The sequence below is a fragment of the Pongo abelii genome, chromosome 7 (assembly GCF_028885655.2).
Source record: "Pongo abelii isolate AG06213 chromosome 7, NHGRI_mPonAbe1-v2.0_pri, whole genome shotgun sequence".
Taxonomy (NCBI): domain Eukaryota; kingdom Metazoa; phylum Chordata; class Mammalia; order Primates; family Hominidae; genus Pongo; species Pongo abelii.
In genome coordinates, this window is record NC_071992.2 from 93,767,621 (window position 1) to 93,787,560 (window position 19,940).

Consider the following 19,940-nt stretch of genomic DNA (forward strand, 5'->3'; position numbering starts at 1 on the left):
TTTAACACCATCAACACACTGATTCCTTTCCATAAATAAAAAGTACCTGGTAAGAATACTTTGATAGATGAACATATCTGTATTATCACAAGAAACTATTTTCAGTGAGTCTGGCTTCGCAGATGGAAACTATACTGGGGGGGTCAAGAAAACATGTTCGGGGATTGTCCCAAGTCACCACAGTTGCATCCCTACTGCCTCAGGCAACTTGAAGGAAAAGATCAAACATCTTTCACTCTTGAGACAATTGCTGTCTTCATCTCAGAAACAAGACAAAGTCAGGCTGTGAGTGGTGGGTATCCAAGCCCAAGTCTGTTCAACTACAAAACCTCTAACCTTCACAGTCATCTCAACCTTCTGGTTCTCTTCACCTTCTCATCCTCCTGCCTCTTTACGTTATAAGGACTTTTATCTTCAACATGAGATACCTAGCAAATCCTTCAACTAAATGATAAATTATGAAGGCTGAACATGTTCTCTCATTCAAGGTATTTAGAACTTTCAAGGGAGAGAGGGGACAGAAGCCTGCCCAAGTATGCAAGGGTAACACTTACAGAGTATCAGCTCCCTGAAGCTCTGGAGTGGCAATTTCACGCCATCTCATTATAGCCTCACAGTAACAGTCTACAGTTTATATCCTAAGTTTTGCTGTGGCTCCCTTTGACAATCTGAAGCAACCTACATAACTCTTCTTAAAAAAATCCTTTTAAATGCATAAAATATAATATGTGGAATTGAAAAGGAAACTAATTACCAAGTTAAAAATATTGTTATCAAAATATTTAAAAACAAAATTCATGATATACAAAGGTATGGGCATTTAAACTCATTAAACATAGTATAGGAGAGTTATATATATTTACTTAAAAATTGTGATATTGTGGGAAAAGGTTAACAATTTTTATACTGCTTTACATGTACACTGAAATTGAACAATTATAACAGTGAATGGTGGGAGCCATGATTCTCACTATTAGAATACAAATTTACAGACAAGCAAAGGGAGGAGGCTAGAATGATCTATGTGTTAAAGGATTAAAGTTGGAGACATAAGTATGTGCTCATATTTAGCTTAATACAGACACAGAATGGTCACATATAGAAATACTTATGTATATATGCATGGGTAAGTATACACATATATTTCTTCACTGTCTTAGTTGAAAGGTCTAAACAAAATGACCCGCCAATAATGACCGTGTCTAGGGCCCAGATCTTGATTTGTATTACCATTCTCCAGTAAAAGGAACAAGGGCTCCATGAAGAAATGGCTGATTCTAGGAATGAAGTAGGAAGTATACAAGTTGAGACTGGATGAACTTATAATACCATAAAGTAAGGGATTGTTAATGGCCCTGCTGCTCCTGCCACACACACACACACACACACACACACACACACACACACACACATATCAAAGGGAGTATGTCAAAGGAGCACAGGAACCTACTGAAAGAGCTTCCAATGGGCAAAACTGGAACAAATTGAACAACAAAATAAAGTAGTAATTGATTATTACCAAAAGCATAAAATATAATACATCTCCATGAGTCTATAATATTGATATCAATAAGTAATTGAATACTTGGTAGAGAATAGACAGATATCCTGTGCAGAATTCCATATACTTTATGTACACACTCTGCCCTCAGGGAGGTAGAGCCAAAGTCCCACTCCTTAGGTTTGGGTTTCATGTAGTTACTTCCTACAAGTACAGTATGGAAGGGATGGACAATAACATTACAGTAGAGAAACCTGACAAACACTGCCTCAGCCAGACGATTAAGGTCAACACATCACCAGTCATAAATCACATCAGTACTATAGCACCTTGATATGATGTGAGGAAAATGGGACTTTAACTCTTTCTTTCTCCTGCCAATAGTTCACAACTTCAGTCTTATCCTAAGAAAAGCATTAGACAAATTGCAACAGTGAGGCCTTCTGGCAAATACTTGATCACTACTCCTCAAAACTGTCAAGGTCATCAAAAACAAGAAAAACTATCACAGCTAAGAGGAGCTTAAGGGGACATGACAACTAAATTTAGTGTGGTATCCTGGATGGATGCCTGGAACAGATTTAAGGATATTAGGTAAAAACCAGGGAAACTTAAATGTAGTTAGACTTTATTTATAGTTAGTAATAATGTATCAGTATACATTCATTGATTGTAACCAAATGATATGGTTCGGATTTGTGTCCCTACCCAAATCTCATGTCAAATTGTAATCCCCAATTTTGGAGGAGGGGCCTAGTGGGAGGTGACTTGATCATGGGGGAGGACTTCCCCTTGTCTTTCTGGTGATAGTGAGTTCTCATGACATCTGGTTGTTTAAAAGTGTGTAGCACCTCCCCCTTCTCTTTCTCCTGCTCCAACCATGTAGAGCCTGCCTGCTTCCCCTTTGCCTTCCACCATGATTATAGTTTTCCTGTGACCTCCGCAATCATGCTTCCTGTACAGCCTACAGAACCACGAGAGCCCTTCTTTATAAATTACCTATTCTCATGTAGTTCTTTATAGCAACACCAGAATTACACCAAGATACCTTACTAATGTATGATGTCAATAGAAGACACTGGGAATGGGATATATGGGAACTCCCTGTATTATTTCCTCAATTTTTCTGGATACCAAAGCTGAAAAATATAGTCTATTAAATAAAAAAATGTAGTGATGATTTGATTATAACATCAGTGTAGTGATAGAGATATCTATAAAAACAGCAATAAGGAATTAGCTGTTCTTTCTATTGGAAACAAAGTCCCAGGTACTCCTAACATTCTTGTGGTTTGTTGCCTACATTATTTTAAAGGACATGCTAAATGCTAAATCTCAGAAGTTAGTGAAACTAAAAATGAATTTTTTCCCATTATACTTAATCTGTATAAAAGGAGTATATGAATAGAATTCCATTTATACAGATGAAGAATCTCCTGCTCTATGGTAATATTAACGGGCTAATGTTATGAAAGTGAGTCTCAGAGCGATGAATTAAGCTGTTCTAGCTTTCAAAGAGCATACTTCTATGACCAAGAATTCTAACTAAGTTTTGTTGGAAAGCTGTTGGCTACATTACCATCTAACTTTGGGACTGATAGAGGGATGGAAACATCTCATTTAGCAAAGGTGCTTCCCTGGCTTTGTGCAATTGCACTGTTTAGGTTGCTGGACAAATCCATAGTGTAAAGCTGGCCTGTATCAAGTGACGGTCAATTCAAACAGCAAGGCAAGTTAAAAGAGGGAACTCCATTCCACAGAACCCTAGTGTCAAGGAACCTCCCGACTGGAAAATAACTCAACAGCTCAGGGGAAACCCTGGCTTAGCTACAAAGAGAGCAAATTTAGTCCCATTTTTCCTTAAACATTCAACCCTCAAACCTGAAGATTTGGGAAAGAAGCAAAACGGGAGGGTGGGGGAGAGAGAACAATCTTGTTAATAGCTAGTGTCAATTTAAAAACAGAGGGAAAGGGCTTATATGAATACATGCTTATTTCATTCCCAAAGCAAATTTTCATAAATCCTTAGGGAAAGAGAGATAGTCATCTGCTAACGTAGATTCTGTTTTTTGATTTCCAAATGTTACAGCTGTCATCACAACAGTTTGCCCAATTATGTGGCAGGGAGGGGAGGGGGTCCAGAGCAAAGGAAGTAGGAGGAAGAGATGTTAGAGGGAACATCTGTGCACAAGTGCACCATAAACACAACAAAATCATCGGGCCACCCCACTGTTTCTTTGAGCGCTTTCTCCGGTTGGCCCCACTTCTCCAGTCTTTTGGGAGATTCCCGTTCTATTACGTAGGCGAGAGGGCGAAAGGTTCTAGCTTTCAAAATTGCGAGTGGTTTGGCTGTGTGTATACGTGTGTGTGTTTATGCGTGTGTGTCTGTTGGCGGGGGCGGGGGTGATGGAGAGAGCTATGAAGGGCTTAGAAAGCTTCATTACCAATTTAAAATGTTTTTGTAGCGCTTGAATGTTTATCTTAAAAGACAATTCCTGCTCTCAAATTCAGCCAAATGAACAATGCTGATAAGGAAGATGAAGAGGGTGGGAAACCCACAGGGGCAAATGGAACAGTCCATGCAGCCGGGGTGACGGGGGAGCGCTCAGAGGAAGGACGCTATGCAGAGAAAGCCCCCCTGGCTCTTCTCTCTCAGTCCATAATCCAGCGATGCTGCAGCTGTAAAAGCATTAATAGAAAATCAATCCACAACCTCGCGGGGCAGCGATCGTCGGGCGTCGTTTCCAGGCCGCCTTCCCTGGGGTCGGGAGCGGCCCCGCTCCCCCCGCGGCTGGCGCGGAATGTGGTGATCCGGCCCGGGGCGGGGATGACTTCATGCGGCCGGAGCTGGGCGGCGGGAGCGGAGGCTGCAGCTGGCAGGTGGGGCGCGGGCCGGCGCGAGCTGACCGAGCACTCGGCGGGCGCGGCGGGCGCGGCGGGACTGCGGCCCGTGGCGGCGTGCGCGGGGACCTGCGCTGACTAGGTCCAGGGAAGGTAAGCAGCCCGGCTCCGGTGCGCCCCGGCTGCACTGCGTAGAGCTTTCCGCTTGGTTAATAATGGGGTTTTCAGCACGGAGGGAAGAAGGGGAGAACCCCGCTGCATTCTGCAATGAGAAAAGGAGCAACAACTAGGATGGAAATGTTGGGCGGCCAAGTGCAGAGGTTGGAGGAGCAGTGTTACTGGGCAAACAAAGAAGGCGTTCTTGCCGCTATACTCTTTTGAACGTGATCTACCATTTCAGTGCCAGATTCGCGTAGACAGTGAAGAGGACTCAAAATGTAAAATAATTTGAGTTACTCTTTTGCTTTTTGTGCCTTTTACCTTTGCTTATTTTGAGGATTTGGAGCAGTAGGTCCCTGGCAGCAGCCTGGGGTAATCAGAAATCATCCCTCTTCCTGTAGTCCTTGGTCCTCTGCCTTTCCAGTTATCAGAATGGGTCTGTGCCCCTCTCAATGTCAAAACACCTGCTTCAAGACTGAACCTTTAGAAAGAGCCTCTATTTGGAGGGGAAACTTCTCTTATCTCCTGGAGTTCAGCTTGGGTTGAGCAGCGCTTGACATCGCTTCTTCCTTCATTTGCCATTTTCTCTGTCAATCATTTCATTGATCTTTTTCGGAGATGCTGTGCCCATTCATAGACCAACTCTTGTCAGCTCTTATCCACCACCTGGGTTCCATGACTGATTTTGTCAAGGTCCCAAAAAGGGCATTGCCTCAGATTTCTTATTCGGTATTCTCACTGTATACTATTACCTGTGTCCTTCCCCCAAATGCATGGAATGAAATATCCTGCTTGTGGCCCTGTATCAACATGTTATCCCATTAACCCCCTTCGCTGTAGTCACTGTGGCTACTTGAAAGCTAGAGAGGACAGATAGAATCTACTGGAGTGTGAGGGATGTTCCCTATGCATAGGCATAGGTAGAAGTAAAAATGGGAATGCCAGTCCATCCAGTTTTTCCTGAAGCAATTTTAGTCCAGCTGGATTTTGAGACAGCTAGCTGTTAAGATTTGGGACACATCCTTTCCAAAAGGCAGAGGAGTCCGTTTGCCTCTAGGATTCTTCAAGAACCTCAAAAGAGTTTCCAGTGAGGTTTTCCTCGTAGGCAGTCAGAAAGCCAATGGAGCTGCCCAATCTAAGCCTCTGGTTGAGTATCCTCTAGTTTGTCTTGCTATTTGCAGGTTCCTATCCCTCGTCCTAGGATTTTCCCCACAGACCCCTTGCTACTGAGCCCAAGTGCCTATCCTTGTTGCCACCTAGAGATGTACATGTGAATAATATGCTGTGAAATGGTTAAGATGGCTGTTACAGGGATTGCAAACGTGCCACTTCACCAACAGAGAACAGTTGCAATAAGCCAGATTGTGGGGTATCTGTGTGCCAATGTTCTATTTAAAGGAAGATCTGTTATCTTTAAACTTGAAATTAGAGAGACTGTCTGACTCAACAGCCATGCAATTTTATTTTAGTAAATTAAATTAGAAGATCAATGAAAAAGAGGGGCAGAGTTGGTAGCTTAAAATTTTACCTCTGCTTTCTTTCCTCTTCAAATATTATTTTTAAACAAAGATACTAGTATGGAAAATCATGTTAATCATATTATATATTATTGCCTTTCTGATTACAAATTTCGTTTTTACAAAATGCACTTTAGAAAGATTTGAATTTCTTTGTCTCCATCTTCAGTATATGAGGCATAGGGTTGGGGGAGGCGGTGGGCAAAGCCCACTACTGAGTGATCCACTTCAGGAACTGCCCCTTGGGGTCTTAATAACCTTATGTCCCTTTTTTGTTGTTATTATATGTCAAACAGGGTTTTGGTTTGAAATATTAACTTCTTGAGATTCTAGAATTTTTACTCAGTCACATTAACTATGAGATAACAAAGAACAAGATCAACAACAAATCCTCTATTCTACCACCTTTTTTCTAGTATTAAAATACTTAACCATATACATCATTATTCTGAAGTAATAATACTAATATAGAATAAGTAATAATGAATTTTAATATAGTTATTCTAAATAACCTAAGGTATATGAAATACAGATTAGTACAATTGATCTTAGAAATACAATGCAGTTTCTGTAATGTTGACAGTCACCTTTCTGTTGAAGAGCAAGTGCATGAGAATATCCTAATGATGGTTAGAAATTCAAAGTGTCTATCATTTAAGTTTCTGAAGAAACTAAACTCTTTGGCAAGAAATAGGTTCAGGATTAGGAGACTGTTGCTGCCTAAGGTGGAATAATACTTGCTAGTGATTTTGCAGGTGAGTTGAACCCACTAAGTTATGGACTGGAGTTGGAGAAATCTTGTTGAGAAGAAAGAAAACAAGTTAGAAAATTTAATTTTCATTTTAGTACAACTGAGGAAGATAAACTGAAGGGATTTCTGAATTTGGACTTTATGTTTAAAAAAGTTTGAGGACTAAATTTAGAAGCCTAAGCAGAAATATATGTATGATTTTATGTCTGAAACTGATTTATGACTTTATATCCTTTCCTTAAAATGTTTCCTAGCGAGAGGAAAAACCAACTGGCTGGTGTTCAGAATTGAAAGAGGAAAGAAAAATGGAAGGACGTGCATGATTAGATGCTAAATGATTAGATACTAAATGAACTGCAGGCACTTTTGTCTTTGACAAGATAGAACTGAAGTCAATCTACTGCTCTCCAATTGTGTTAAAAAAAAAAAAAAAAAAGAAAAGAAAAGTTTAGTCTGCTAGGCAGTGTTACCAGAAATTTAGAGAGTAAAAATTTAGGAGTTAAAGTTGCCCTCTTCTAACAAAATATCTTTTTCTGGTGCTGCATTACTGCCATTAACTACAATTGAAATAGGCTTAAGATTTGAGGCTGAGGCAGGAGGATTGCTTGAGCCAGGAGTTTGAGGCTGCAGTGAGCCATGATGGCATCACTGTACTTCAACCAGGGCAACAGAATGAAACCCTGTCTCAAATTAAAAAATAAAATAAAAACGTTTTTAAAAGTTCAGAAATGTTGAAATGGAAAAGGAAAAAGAATAGCAATAATAAGGCTCAAATAGAAATGTCATTTCTATTCAACCAGTGACTCCACTGAGAATGGGTAGAAAAAAGTGCTATTTTGAAAGTTGCCAATGACCTCTTAATTGCCAGATTTCTATAATATTTCACCCTGTTCATTTTATAAGTCCTCTTCTATGTTATTCTTGGATTAAATATTTGTGTTTAAAAGGTATTATTAAGTACTATGTATCAGGCACTGTGGTATCTCTTAATCTAATTTGTCACTAATTCCCTTAAAGTACCCCATGCCCAACCTACACCAAGTGGATCTTCTTTCCAATTTGTACCCCATGGTGGCATGCCTATATGTTTTCATCTATTCTCCTAGCCCACCCTCTTACATGTTGAAACCTTGTTCACCTCAGATACTGACTCACTTATGAAGCCTTCCCCATATCCACCTTCCTTCCCTAACCAGATGTGCCCCTCTCTTGTTTAAATTCCTATAGCACATTCTATTTTGGGTTATCCTTTCATGTGAACATGCTTTGTCTACTCTTCTAAAAAAGCTCTTGAAAGCAGGGTCTGGGAATAAGTTTTTATTACCTGCAACTCTATGGTGTCTAGCTACATATATGTATTATAGGTGTTCGGCAATTTGATTTTAGTGAAGAAATAAGTTATTTTCCAGAGTTATAAATCTATCTACCTACACTCCTCTACCAGCCAAGTTAAGTTCTCAATATATGTGCAAATACTAATTTGGTTTTTTAAAAAATCCTTAGAGTAATAGTAAATATACTGAGAGTACATTCAAATCATTATAATCTACAAAAGGTATTGTGAGCTTAAATGTCCTTAAATGTATACTAAAAGCATGGTGAGCATAGCAAAACAAATGTTTAATGAAGACATTGTACCTGCTTTCAGTATTATTGCATTGAAGGCACTTTATGCATATGAGCATTTATCTTGTTTCAAGCCACTCTTCTAGGGACTTTCATCTTTGGTATCTCATTTGATGTTTATACTATATGCAAATTTTACACTAAGAAAACTGAGGCTCAGAGATGTCACCTGAATGGCAGAGATTTTTTCCATATTACCACCCGCTCTTTGAAGTGTAACAGAGTGAGGGAAAACATTGTAAAAACATAAAGTCAGAGCCATCAGAATAGTTTCACGTTGTTTTGTGATTAATCTTTCCAGTGCTTTTTAAACTTTTAGGTTAACATCTCAAACTTTTGATAACTCAGTAAAGTCTGTACATCTTCTCCCCAAGTACATACAGAAGCATACACATATTAATTTTGCATACGAATGCAGGTGTTTGTGGATTCACTAAAGCTCTCTTTACAGAATGGTTAAAGAACATCTATTTGTGCTCCCTTGGACAATATGTGTGTCCTTTATTAGCCCTTACATTTCCAGTACTTGAGATGAGGTTTTCCTGTTTTTCTCCTTACTTTAAGACCTGAAATGAGAACCCTTCACCAACACTGACATGAAGACAGCTGATGACTAGGAAGCAAGTGCTAGTGAAAATAGTGACTCAAAGAACCTTGATTCACAAAAAAGGCATGGAAAGGGAGCTCTGAACGTTACACATTCCAAATGATTTATTTAAGGTTTTCCAATCAAAGCCATTTTTACAAAAAAGAAACTGTTCTCAGACTTAAGAGTATTATACTACCACATATGTGGGAAAACACTGCCAGCAGTTGATTGGTGTAGTCTACTTTGGAATATATTCAGTTTTCTTAGGATGGACTTATTAACTGTCTCAATATTAATATTTCTTTATGGTAATGCCATCTGCAGTAATATATTTGCTTTTGCCAAGTTAAGGAAAGAATGATAATTTATGTTCATCCCTCCTAGGTTCTAAAACAAGTGCCAGCCTGAAAGAGCTGCATATCATTTTAGATTCATAAAAATGCATTCAGATTCTCAGCTGATACTTAAAGGGACTGGTACTAGCAAGCATGGTTCCTGATGTATTTAAAGAGCGTTCAAAGAGGTGTGACAAGAACAACATTAGTCTGGAAAAAAAACAGATGGAAAGATAGAAAACTCAAAAGGACAACTTAAGCTGTTACCTTCTTTACATTTCCCAAATACCTTTTTTTGTACCAAAATAAGATTATAACTATATAAGCATCTAAAATATGTAAAATGTTATGAAAACTTTATAATGTGCTCCATATCAGGTAAGTTTATATTTTATAGATTCTATAATTAAAATTTTTTTTCTGGTAAAATATACGTAACATTTACTGTTTTAGCTATTTTTAACTGTATAATTAACAATGCTGGGCAACTATCACCACTATCAGTTTTCAGAACTGTCTCATTATCACAAACAGAAACTCTATACACATTAAACAATAACCGTTCATTTCCTCAGCCCCTGGTAAACACTATTCTACTCTCTGTGCCTATGAATTTGCATATTCTAGGTACCTCATAAGTGGAATCACTTATGGAATGTTCTGGAACCCTTTCATACATATTTGTCCTTTTGTCTCTAGCTTCTTTCACTTGGTATAAATGTTTTCAAAGTTCATCCATATTTCAGCATGTATCAAAATTTCATTCCCTTTTAAGGCTGAATACTATTTCATTGTATGTATATAACACATACGGTAATTTTGAATTGCAAAACACTTTCAGTACATTGTCTATTACATTAAACATGGCTAGCATATAACACCATCTATCTTCCATAGATATCAAATAATATACACTATGAAGGTGCCATAATTTATTTGGTCAAAACCCACTGAAAAACATTTACTTAATTCCAAATTGTTTTGTGACTTCAAGTTATGTAGTAATAAACAGTATATTAATACATATGTCTTTATATGTCAGTACTTTTACTTTTGATCAAAGAATGCTTGGAGTGGAATTGTTGGGTCAAAGATTATGCCCAGATATTTATAGTTTGAGTACTCTAGATACTGTAGTATATGGACTATAAAAATCCTAACATTCTGCAACAGATAGTATTACTGAATGTTCTGGAACCCTTTCATACTGTCTTAAAAATGAATGCAGATACTATAAGGAAATCAATTGAACATGATCCAAGCAAGGAAATATTCTCACTTTTTTCATTTCCAGTTCATGGAGGGAAAATGCTATACACAAGTATTGAGAGAAATTCTCTCAATCATGCATTTTTTTAAATCATAGATAACAAAGTGCATCATAGATGTCAGTTAAGTCTTGTAATAACCATGTGGAATAGTAGAAACATCTCTAGCTAGTTTTTAGGGTTTTTGTTTGTTTGTTTGCAGCAGCAATAGGTTATTTGCATCAAACCTAATCTAAAATTTGGTCTGTTTGTTCAAATTTATGTACCTACATTATGGTAAATCTTTTATTTTTTTTTTCTTAGTTTCTCTTTAATGTATTATTTTTAGTTTATTCTGAAATAGAATAATAAAGCCCAGTGATAAGAGTGTCTTATTTAAGCTAAACTACAAAATATTTGGCATATGTGAAGTATAAACAGAATTGGCAAGACTTTTAACCATCCTCCTCAGCAGAAGATTGCATTGGCCAGGAGAGGAGAAACAGAAGGCTTGCTGGAGATTGCATCAGTTTTTACTTAAACATTAAAATGCTAAAAGGACAAAGATGAAGCAACATGTCTTATATGTTTGAGTATCTACTTAAAACTAAAGGGTTGCTAGAACATTTATTTAGTTGGACAGACACACTCCATAGTGTAGCTGACCCTAGACATGTCACAACTGCATTTTAAAGTATGCTTTTTCTTCAGTTGATTGGGGTGGAATTATTAATAAGCATTTCTCCTATGGTTTACCTCTATCTTTATGGTTGTCTGATTAAACCCTCTTTGAAAAGCAGACGTAAAACAAATCAGCATTCTGATCTTTGTCTGAATAAGCAACACCATGGCCACACCTTCTTAATGCACTGCTGCGGTTATGAGACCAAAGGGTAGAAGCAGCAGTTTTTTGGTCATTGCAACAGTCACAGCAACACAACCTTCTACATTCCTCACTTATATACTGCAGAATCTGACCGAATAAACACAGAAAAGTCAGTAATACCTTTAATGCAATTCTTGCACAACTCTTCATGATCTTTCATACTCAGCTTCTCTGAGAATTGAAATGTAGGGGAAAATAACCACAATGTTAAGACCTCTTTTCCATTTACAAAATGTAATTTTGCTGGGACTTGCAGAAATAACATTGAATCTGAAATTGGTGGGCATCTAATGGAGTCACTAGAAATAATCTGTCAAAATCACTCAAATACAAATTTAGATTTAAAGACCAGGAAATTCTAAAGTGTAACTATGGTAATATATTAGCAATTTAGGAACATTTTATATATATATATGGGTTTCTACTTATAAGGTATACTCACTGGAGAATAATGGATTTTTAGAAAGGATTCATTCTGAAAAGACTATTTTACCACTGTTTTAAACTAGTGCCATCAAAAATAAATTGTGACAAGTCACTGTCATCCCAAGTTAGTCTCTCGCGTGGCTCTCAAGGAAGTGAGTAGTTCTTGGGGAAATGGCTTTCTTCAAATTTGTGCTTTCCTGCAGTGAGTCAAGCTGAGATAAAATGGGGCTGATGTTCTTAACTATTTGTTACATGCCCATATTTATTAGAATTACCTAATAATCAGTAAAAAAGAGTTTTATGATAACTAAAAATGTACCTATTGAGACTCTCCATTGATAAAAGTTGGCTAAGATACAGCTGGTGATCCTATAGAAATCTAAATTACATTTTTTCATCTTCTCCATATTAGAGAATAACTCAGGATTTTCAAAGCAAAGCATGAAAAAGTAGCATTTGATATATTTTATCAATGTTAAGATTTCCGGGGAGCTTATCAGCATCATATACTAAGCACTCAATAAACGTAAATTGTTGTTTCATAAGTAAAATATCAACAGCATAAAAATTTCTGTAACTCAAATGGCCACTATGGTACATGGCTTTAATATAGGAGATTACAAAATATTAGTTGAACAAAATGAATACCATTTATTTCTGAAAGCTACCCCCCAATACAAAATGATTGGTATTCTACACAAGCTCATTGTGATTGCTTTAGTAGATGTTGCAGGAGTAAATTATGGATAGAATTACTCTCTTCCCTGGTTCTTTTAAAACCATACTTTCTTCCCTCTGGGGTATTATAAGTTGGAAATTAGAGGTGAATCATATTTTAGACTGGAATTTATCTAGTAAGCAGTTCAAGACACTTAACCATGCACCGTCTGTTTACCCAGGGCAGGAAAACATGACATTCCCCTTTTCTACTATAGCAGATGGGGACTTTTAGAAAACTCAGAATGCAAGATAGAGCTTATAATGATGGAGTATTAGTCAGCACCTCTTTTGTCTGCATCTCTTTTTCAATCTCATTGACTATAAAGAACACAATCAGAGATAAAGTACAATTACTGTCAATTGAAAATGTTTTCAACCTGCATATAGGTGTGAGATAGTGGGCTTGTCTGTCACATCTTCACGAGGTATGTTGGAGTGACTATGTCACCACAAAATTCAAACCTGACACTAAAATTATCTGACACTAAGCAGTCCATTAAATAAGAGGATGAATGTTGGCATCTTGCTCGTCTATTTAGAAAAGAAAAATCACTAACATTTTTAGGCAATACTTAAATGTTTAAATTATTTCTAATAAACAAAATGGAAAATGAAATAAAATGGCATTACGGTGTTATGAAAGCAAAGCAGTTAGGTTAATCTCAAAATGTCTGACTGTAAAGTTGTAACAATTTTATTCTTAGAGCTCTCAGGCAGCTTTTGATCATTTTCAGGTTCAATCAAAAAGCTCTAACCATTATCATGAATATATTCTGATCACTGGGCTTTCCTCCTCCCTTTTGCTATTTATTTTTAATTTATTTATTTGGGGACGTTTTGGCTACCACTTATGTCTAGATCATGTCTTTCAGGAAATGAATTTGGGCTTTGAATCATACCTTTACCGTTTACTAGCTGTGTGATTTATACGTTACTCAACCTCTGTGAATTGTTTCCTGATATTTAAAACAGGAAAATCACCGAGTTGTGGTGAATATGAAAGAAGATAACATAAAGGAGAACTTAGTGAAGTGTCTGAAATATACACGGTAAAGGTTAATGTTTTCCATTTTTATCATTTTTATTTCCACTGACAACTTACACAGCCAGACCTCATTACTATGTCTTTTCCCAAGTGTTCATGAATTATTTTTTCTACCCCTCCCCATGTAAGTTAAACTTAGCCTTGAAATGACCCTGTATCTCACTGGAAAATGTCTTAATGCAGATACTGCCAGTGTCAGGAGAGGTTGGGTCCACCATAATGCGAGGTTGTTAGACTCTGATCAGCAGTGGCTGTGGGAATTAGACCTAGCTTCTATTTTTAACTCTTCAAGTAGTTGATTGGATCACCTGGCAAAAGTCAATTGGCTAGCAATTCTTCATCTTATTTTCTTTGAATTGTACCACATGTCTAATCATTCGTTTCACTGGCTCATTATCAGAAATGATATTATGGGCATTAAATAAGGGTGCTTATTTCAGAAGCAAAGTGCCATATAAAATAGGAATGTCAAAAGCCTTTGAAGATCCTATTTGGCTAACTCAAATAGTTGTTGTTTCTAATATGTAACTATTGGAGAAGTTTCATATTATTAAGTTCTCCAAAAACAAAAATTAAACTAACTCCATTGTAGGTCATACTTTTGTTGGTCTGTGATACATTTCTATTTTATTGAAGCCTGAAGAATTTACAGAGATCGTGCAAGCATTATTATTCAGGGACTTGTTTATTATTAGGTGCTACTGATTAGATTTGATGAAGAGCAAAACTGTTAAACAAAATTAAAAAAAATAGAGCCTCACTTACTGTGGAATCTTTACTAGGAGAAACACCAGCCTATAAAAGCTGCATTTTTAATAACATATTTACATTAGTATGATGACAATTTTTGTTGGGCTTGAAAAGCACACAATTTTACATTTTATTTTTCTTATATGGATTTCTGTTATTGATATGGGCCATTTGGGTTTTAAAAAACAAGTACAAAACTGCATAGGACCTTATATTTAATATGTAAATCACACTTATTTACAGGGGAGAATTTTGTGGTGAGCAAGAACTGCAGCCAAATTTGTGATAATTTATTGCAGTTGGTAGAGTCTCTTCATGTATTCCTGGGAACAGAATAACTTCACTCTTTCAAGTAAAAAGTATAAATCATCAGTGTAAGTTTGTCTTAAATTTCCAAGCCAATATTGTTAATCCGCATTTAAATACTGAATTGATTGGCTGTTTACCAAAGGCTTGAGGGGTAAATTTGGGGCATAGTCTGAATTAAGATGAGATGTTGGAAACAATGAAAATACCTGCTTTAAACATGTATGTACATACAAGTATACAAATATATTACACATTTTATGTATATTATAAACTATATTTAATTATGTATATGTGTATCTATGTATGTATTCATTAATATTTTATTCCTATTTCAAATATTTGATTTCTTGAAAGTTGGATTTCATTTAAAATAAAGAGACAAGTGCTTGGAAAAGCATGTGAAAAATCTTTGTTTCCAGAGCCAAGTTTAGCAAGGAAAACTTATTTTTTCACTGGCAGTTTGTTTTTCAAAGTTATAAGAATACATTTAAGATTTTAAAGTGATTTATTTAATAAATGAGTATGAATATTAATTTACCTATTTCAGATTGCTATATATGTCATATTAATTTTTAAGTATATATTTATCTGTTTAAGCTTTTCTGAACTAGATCTTACCAGGTTATAACTACCGTCCAATTATGTAAGAACAACAGTATAGTTGCCTTTCAGCTTGAAAAATGCACCTATTTCAGTTTGTTATTTTTTTAACCCATAAGTTATTTGGCCTTCCATCAGCTTTTCTGTCTTGAGGAATACATTGTCCAATGCATAATAAATTATTTTGTACATCTGTGTTTCATGCCATAATTTTTTAGTGTCTCACAAAGTTCTAACTTGGAAGGTACTCATTTAAATCAAGTTTTTCAGAATATAGACTTGTTCTTTGTGAATTGTCAGATCTGTTTTTTAGGTATTTCTCTCATTTTGGAGAATGAGTAGAGAAAACTGTACCATGGGACATTTCAGTTCTTTTTCTATACTTACTGCTAATAACATGCCTTCTCTTAGTAAAGCTAGAAAGCTGAGAACTGCAGTTAAATAGCCCCAAGGTAGGACATAGGCGAAAAATACTAAAATTTGTTCAAGTACAGTAAGAGATCCAAATTTGGTCTGGCATTTAATTTAGTCTTCCTCACTACCCTAACCCAAGTAGTATACTAGTAACTAGACTTTTAAAAAACAGCCATTTGTTGATTAATGGTGCCTATTTTTGTTTCTGCTTCATTTTAACTTTGTTTCATAACACTATTATACAGAGGCTTATTTTAACAAATGCCATTAGTTGGATCATTGAGTTTTTCTTCTGCTTTATAACTGATTAGCTCTACAATTAAAAAATGCTTAAAGACCAGACCTGTCAATTAGAAGATATAAGCACAATAGAAGTGATGTTTCTAAAATTAACTCTGGAATACATCTCTCTTAATGTTAAATACATATAATCTGGGACTGGGTGCAGTGGCTCATGCCAGTAATCTCAGTGATTCAGGAGGCTGAGGCAAGAGGGTCATTTAAGGCTACAAGTTCAAGACTAGCCTGGCCAACATAGTGAGACCCTGTCTCTACAAAAAAAAAAAAAAAAAAAAATTACAAGTCCAGGCATGGTGGCTCATGCCTGTAATCTCAGCACTTTGGGTGGCCAAGGTTGGGGGATCACCTGAGGCCAAGAGTTAGAGATCAGCTTGTACTGTAGCAAGACCTTGTCTATACAAAAAAAAGAAATTCCTTCTGGATAATTTCTAGAACACAAATATTTGTGACATTTCTTTAGTGTTTTCATTTTTATTAAGTGTTATATACTCATATTTCATATAAACTTTGTATTAATTTTAATACTAGTTTAGAAATTTTAATTTAGTGTAAATACATCAACTAATGTTGAAATTGCTAAAACTTTAGGGTCAAAATTAATTTAAAGGTTATTGGAGTTACTGTTCTGGTTTCTAGTAATTGGTGTCTCCAATAAATGCATCAGAAAGACAAAAATAGCCATGGTTCAGAGTGTCTGCCCTATTAATAACATGACCGTGATGTAGCTTACAGATATGGATATTAACAAAATGATTTATTTTAGAACATCATTTATAGCCTATAAAACGATTTGCCAACTGATAGGCAACCTTTGACAATAAAATGTACCTGCTACTTCCTTTTTTGCAAATTCATTATACCACATCAGTGTTATCTCAACAGTGTGATCAATAGATGACTAGTAATGCTCATTCTCTGTAATTCACATCTTACCAATTACTAACAAAATATGGAGTGGGCAACAATTATATAGTATTTAATCAGATTTTTGTTTAAACTCAAGTATGATCTATATTCCTATAATGCTTTTATATCTACCACTTCACTTAAGTAAAAGAAAGTTTTCTAGAGTTTCTATGTCAGTTTTCAAGTGGATCACAGTCTTTTTTAAACATTTTTATTTAAAAATTAAAAATACTAATTTGTGCATGGTTAAATATAAATATTGAAATAGTCTGAAATATATGAAATGATCAAACAAACAAAAGTATGGGAATATCCTTTAAAACATACAAATTTTGAATGTATTTAGATTATTTATGCTAAACTTTATTCATTTACATAACAGGTCACAGGTGTTGCCTTTATTATTAAATAAGATTCTTAGAGTAGAAAATAACAAATAATTTTTTTGTAAAATGTTAAGTGCAAAGACCAGCGCATTAAACAATAAATGATGCATACATAGAGGAAAATATTAAAAGGAAATTTAAAATATAAAAGTCAATTATCAATGGTTAAATCAAGAAGCAGAGAGTCAGTGAGATCACGTTTTTTATTTCCAAATTTATTCAATGTGTATATATTACTTGTAGAACTACATAAAAAGAAATTCATGTTTGGATGTTCTTTACCATCTAAACATTGCTGAGAGTGTGGCTGAAGTGTTCACTTTTTATGTAGATTTCTGGAAAATCTAGGCTGGCCTTGAAAATATTAAATATAGAAGAAGGTAAGTTTTCCCTCATCCTAAAATTATGATCATAAATTATATTTTTAAAGTATCACATAATTTTCAAAGCATTTTTATAGCCATTGTCTTATTGGACAATACCAACTCTCTAAAGTTGGCAGAACTAGAATTGTCCTTATTTTGCAGACAATGAATTCGAAGTTCATGAAATGTAGTAATTTGCTCTCTTAATCAGTATACACAATTACTAAGTGTTAGAGCAAGAATTCAAGCCTGTTTTGTGCCATGGCCAATCTAGTGCTGCCCTCTATCCTATAGGAACTGGTATGTTTAAGAGTTAAGCATAAACATGGAAATAAGCCTGGTCTGCTTCTAGTTATAAATTCACTTACAAACCTCACTGGATCCTGAACTAGGAAAATCTGTAAGGGTTATTTACTTTCATCAACCCAAAGATGAACATGTTAAACAGGTTCTTAGATTTAATTAAACTTCTTTTTCTTTCCCACCATATCTCTGTGTCTATCAGCAGCTCCTCTTGAGTATACCATGGCTTCATTTCAAGAGTTGCATTGCTTAAAAAGTAAACATGGACATTGCTGATCACTTACCTGTGTTAAATATGCCAGTCTAGTTTGCACTGATGTAATGCTGACATGAGATTATATCATTTTATTATACATACACATATTTACTAGGTCTAATTTAAGTAGTAAGTTTTGGTCCTTACTAGAACATGATTTATATAATTGGCAACCTAATGGTAAGATGCAGTAATATAATCTATCATTTTAAAAGATAACTGAAATTCACAGAATTCTCTCCTATAACTGCATTGGGAAGTTTTAATGGATTTCTACTAAGCTTCTGTTAAGGATAAAAATTTTTGAAAACAGGTCACTTATAAGATCTGCCTTAGTTTTTTAATGCTTCTGAAATATCACCACTATAACCTGCTTTTTAAAATAGCCTGACACCTACTAAGTACCCTTTCGCCGCCTACAAGAAAGCATTTATATTTTTAATTTTAGTGAAGAGTTCTTGATTTAAGAATTAGTCATTTGCTGTCATTTGAATTTCAAGTATGTTGTAAGTACTTGAGGTTCTTTCTGTATCAATTTTCAGTGGAGTTTTTACATTTTTCATCATTAATTTCATCTTTCACTTGGGATCAGCCAAATCAAAAAGTTTATGTTCTACTCTTTCTTAGTTCTCTTCATTGCAAATATTCAGAACCTTCTCAAAAATAATATCATGGCTTGAGATTGTTTATTGACAACCGATAATGCCAGAAATTAGTGATTCTGGTTTTCAGTTGAAAAAGCAAAATGAGAAACTGAAGAAACAGCGTTTTTCCTCCATTTAGCTGATCAGCTATTCACATCAGTGATCATTAGCTTTTGAGGCTAAGGATACAAATGTTAATGTTTTGTATATTCATAGAATATAACATTTCTATGTTATATATATAATATAACAGTTATTGTGCTTAGTCTGTGCTAAGCACTATTCTACAACCAAATGAATTTCTCCTAACAGCAGCCCTAAAACATAGGCATTATTATTACCTTTTTGACAGATGGGCAAATGAGGCACAGAACAATTGAGTAAAGTACCTATAGTCACACAGCTAATAAAGCACACAGATAGGATTTAAACACCAGGTGGTCTGTTCTGAGACTCCACACTCCACCCCCATAGTTAATATAAGGGTTTGGATCCCTACTGCTTGTTGTATGGCCATTTAATTGCTTTGTGGAAAGAAAGGGAAGGAGAAGAGAGAGGGAAGAAGGCAGGAGAGATGGCGAATTCCTGCTAGCTGGTTGACATGGTGTGCTATAATTTATAAGGAAATTCAATTTAAGGACTTGTAAAGATTTCAATAGAATAGTCTTAAATGTTCACTAATGAAGTATGTGGTAATATCAGATGGAGATAGCAAGTGAATTTCAATTTAATAATAACCATAATTGTAATTCAATAGCAGTCTCATATTTGGAACAAATAAAATGCAAGTAACTTTTTAACTTTTAAGTTCAGGGGTACATGTGCAGGTTTGTTATATAGGTAAACTTGTGTCATGGGGGTCTTTTGTACAAATTATTTCATCACCCAGGTATTAAGCCTAGTACCTATTAGTTATTTTTCCAATTTGAGTAATTTTCACAGCAATAATTCTACCTTCTCTTAAAATTATTAGGTATTTTTTCACCCCAACACTCAAAGCTTATTTCATATTAATAAAATTTTACCTTTTATAAAAGTCCATAAATTTTAGTAAGGTTGTAAAT

At 35.5% G+C, this 19,940-nt stretch overlaps 1 protein-coding gene and 1 long non-coding RNA gene across 5 annotated transcripts in view; one reads left to right on the plus strand and one right to left on the minus strand.

The window, feature by feature from the left end:
- The window catches only part of LOC129061056 (uncharacterized), a 126,781-nt gene that overhangs the window by 80,636 nt on the left and 26,205 nt on the right, over positions 1-19,940 (minus strand). The gene's annotated exons all lie outside the window — the stretch shown is intronic.
- Positions 4,352-19,940, plus strand: part of PKIA (cAMP-dependent protein kinase inhibitor alpha) — an 88,939-nt gene continuing 73,350 nt past the window's right edge. Inside the window, exon 1 of one of the 3 annotated variants that reach the window (XM_054561792.2) lies at positions 4,352-4,495. The gene's annotated coding sequence lies outside the window, so the exon portion shown is untranslated. The remainder of the gene's footprint in view (positions 4,496-19,940) is intronic. The other 2 variants (XM_002819196.6, XM_003777270.5) reach the window with 2 other exon arrangements.